Below are 3,529 nucleotides of genomic sequence, written 5' to 3'. Positions count from 1 at the left end.
ACAAAAGAAAAATATAAAATCTCCACAAACATAAATATGTCCACTTTCTTTGATTCTCAAAAGACTATACTTGTTGGTCTTCTTCTTCCTATCTAGAGAGAGAGAGTGCTAAAGGAGAATTAAAATTTGAAATTTCAAGAAACCCCCCAATTTGAGGTTTTCATGGTGAATCAAGAATTACCCAGACGGGATTTTGCTTAAACATCAAAAAAGTTTATTAATTTGTGTAAATCTTGAATAATAATTTCAAAATGGGTTGTTATTATTCTAAATTCGAGAGGAAAGAGATGGTTTCAAGATGCAAAGCAAGAAAAACGTTACATGAAACAGTTTGTAAAAGCTAGAAACTCATTCTCCGCCGCACACAGTATGTATTTACGCTCATTAAAAAACACCGGCGCCGCACTCCTCCACCGCCGCCGCCGCCGGCGAACATTCCACCACCACCACCGCCGCCACCGATGAGTCAAACATCTGAAACATGGACAACCACATCCACCACCAACACGTCGTCAACTCCGTTACCACCGCCGCCACCACCGTCGTCATCCACGTGGGATTTCTGGGACCCATTTATGCCTTTGATGGAGGGTGAGAAATCCGTGCGTGGAGACGACTGGGAGGTGGTTTCCGCCACCCACTGTGTCCGAGACGGTGGCGGAAACCACCTCTGGCGCTGCGGCGCCATCGAAGGTAACTAGCTCCGATGAGACGCCCCTGGAGTTGCCGGTGGTGGTTTCGAGTAAACACAAAGACTTAATTGAGATTATTAAGGAATTGGATGAGTATTTTCTGCGGGCAGCGGATTCGGGTGGAAAGTTGTCAACTTTATTGGAAATTCGGCATCCTCAGGTAACATAACAAACACCCTTTAAATAATAGTTTCAAATTCATTAATTTACACATATTTTGTGTAAATTTTGAATGTTTCAAATTACAGGCAAGATTAATGGGAATGGAATGAATTTGAACCCGTTTTTCTGCTCATGGAACTCGAGTCAGAGGTTCAATGGGTTAATGAAGTTTGATTGCAATGGGATGCCGGGAATTGGTGCAGTTGACGGGTCAGCTATCCCGGGCAGCCACTGTTCTACAGTGGTTAGACTGTATGAATGGGAGAGGAAGTTATGTGAGGAGGTTAAGGTAATGCTACTGTGATTATGTAAAATAGGGGTGTGCATGGTTCGGTTTGGGTGGGTTTTGGGCTAAAACTGTTCCATAAACTTAAGCTTTGGTTTTGAATTGTTGAAAACCGTTCGGGTATAGTTTTTTCGGTTTTGCCTTTGAGTTTGAAACTTTTGGGGGTAGAATAATGAATTTGGGCTTAAATCATTTTGTTATGTAATAACTAATTGATTGTTATACATTTGGCTAATATATTTGAGTTACTGCTTTATTGAAATTCTTATTAATGACTTAAAATATAAAATGAAAGTTAAAGGTTCGGTTCAGTTTTTATTACATACGGTTTGGTTTTTACATAAACCCAAATCGTCAGTTTTAGTTTTGGTTTTTTTGGTGTCAAATGCTGTTGACTACTTACTTGACTATTGGTTGGTTTTGTAGAATGCTGAGAGTTTGAAAACCGAGCACGAGAAGAGGAGTGAACAGCTTCGGAAGATGGAGTTGAAGAAAGGTGATTATTTGAAGATCGAGAAAGCGAAGAAAGAGGTTGAGAAGTTGGATTCTAGGATCATGGTTTCGGGTCAGGCGATCGAGTCAACTTCTCAGGAGATTATTAAACTCAGAGAGTCTGAGCTTTATCCACAGCTTGTTGAGCTTGTTAAAGGGTTAGTTATAATATATTTAACTTGTTAACTTTTCCCTTTATGGTTTTGTTCTCAATTTTGACTTGTTGAGCTTGTTAAAGGGTCAGTCATGTTTCATTTGTTGATCTTGCTGAAGGGTTAGTTATATTATAATTTACTTGTTGACTCTGAATTTTGAGTTTGAATTTGTGTTCTTGTTTTCAATTTTGACTTCTTGAGCTTATTTTAGTTGTTTATCTTGTTCAAGGTTTGGGTTATATTATATGCAACTTGCTGTTGACTTTGACTTTATGTTTTTGTTTTGTTGAATCTGTTTAAAAGGGTCAGTGATATTATATTTCACTTGTTGTTGACTTAACTTTCTGGTCCTGGGTTCCTTTTTGACTTGTTGAGCTTGTTAAAGGGCTTACTCCATTTGTTGATCTGGTTGAAGAATATTATATTTTACTTTTTGTTAAGTTTGTACTTCACTTTGTGGTTCAGGTTTGACTTATTGAGCTTGTAAAAGGGTCATTCATATTTCTTTTGTTCATCTTGTTAAAGGCTTACTTATATTTGTTGACTTTGTGGTCTTGGTTTCAATTTTGACTTGCGCAGTCACACCCTCAAAATCCACTAACGGAGTTTTACCGTCAGAGGGTGTGAACTAACAGGATCGGAATCATTAGTTATAATCAAACCATAAAACAAAGTTTCAAAACCATGAAAACATTTACGAGTAGTTAAATGCGGAAGCGTAAAACCATAGCAGACAATGTTACGTCACGCAGGACGACTTAAAACCCAATGATAATAGTTTAAAATAAATTTTTCATAATTAGAATGTTTCAAGCAATGCATGTTCCTAAACCGCGCGCCCGCCTCGGCTATCTGAGAATAACATACTAAAAGTGTCAACACAAGGTTGGTGAGTTCACAAGTTATATAAAAATAAAGCGTTTAGCGTTTGCGTTCAGCGTTTTGCGTTACAGCGTTTGCGTTCAGCGTTTTTGCGTTACAGCGTTTTGCGTTACCAGATAGTGTTATGTCAATTATATATCTATAGGTAGCTAGCCTATAAAACAAGTATCACTAAGTGTTCGACACCGAAGCTGACTGTTTATCATTTGCCTTGCCACCAGGTCATCCAGACCATGGTATGTGTTTAGCCAAGATTACACCCACTCGACCTCCAGTCGAGTTTAGTGTTGGGTGGGGTTTGTCAAACCCAGTAGTACTACTCAACAATGACTCGCTATTATCCAATATTAAACGGTTCGATGTGAATGAAGGACTTTAGTTAACGCGTTTGCCACTTAGTCTTTACAAGTGATATATAATCTATATTAACAAAATCTTAAATGCGTTTTCGGAGTATGTTATCTCCCCCAAGTGAAAAGCGTTTAAAAAAGTTTAAAAGGGGAAAGTGAAACTCACTGTTTGCGAAGTATTCCCAAAATAATTCACCAAGATGCGCGTCACATAAAAACACTCTCTAGCGTTCTAAAACAACAAAGAGATTTTTCTAAGTGTCGGAATATTATCGAGTCTCTAGACCCGCACATAATACCTATGCATATAACATGTTTCGTGTTTCGTTTGTGAATTGTGTGTGACTTTAACAAATGTATTTGTGATACGTTACATGTGTAAACAATTATTTACGTGTCATGTATTCATAAAGTACATCACTAGCAATTACTCCCCGTAAGGGCAATTTGGTCAACACATAACAATTAACTAGCCATTATTCCCCATGAGGGCAATTTGGTCAAATCATA

General features: G+C 38.1%; 1 pseudogene; it reads left to right on the top strand.

Annotated features, from left to right (window-relative positions):
* The first annotated feature begins 251 nt into the window (after positions 1-251).
* Positions 252-1,818, top strand: LOC143607919 (protein ALTERED PHOSPHATE STARVATION RESPONSE 1 pseudogene; annotated as a pseudogene).
* The last annotated feature ends 1,711 nt before the right edge of the window (positions 1,819-3,529 follow it).

Source organism: Bidens hawaiensis, unplaced genomic scaffold, assembly GCF_021521415.1.
Source record: "Bidens hawaiensis isolate Kalapana, Puna unplaced genomic scaffold, B.hawaiensis_p1.1 tig00090239_1, whole genome shotgun sequence".
Lineage (NCBI taxonomy): Eukaryota > Viridiplantae > Streptophyta > Magnoliopsida > Asterales > Asteraceae > Bidens > Bidens hawaiensis.
Note: the sequence above shows the minus strand (reverse complement) of the source record. Positions and strands in the feature narration are given on the sequence as shown.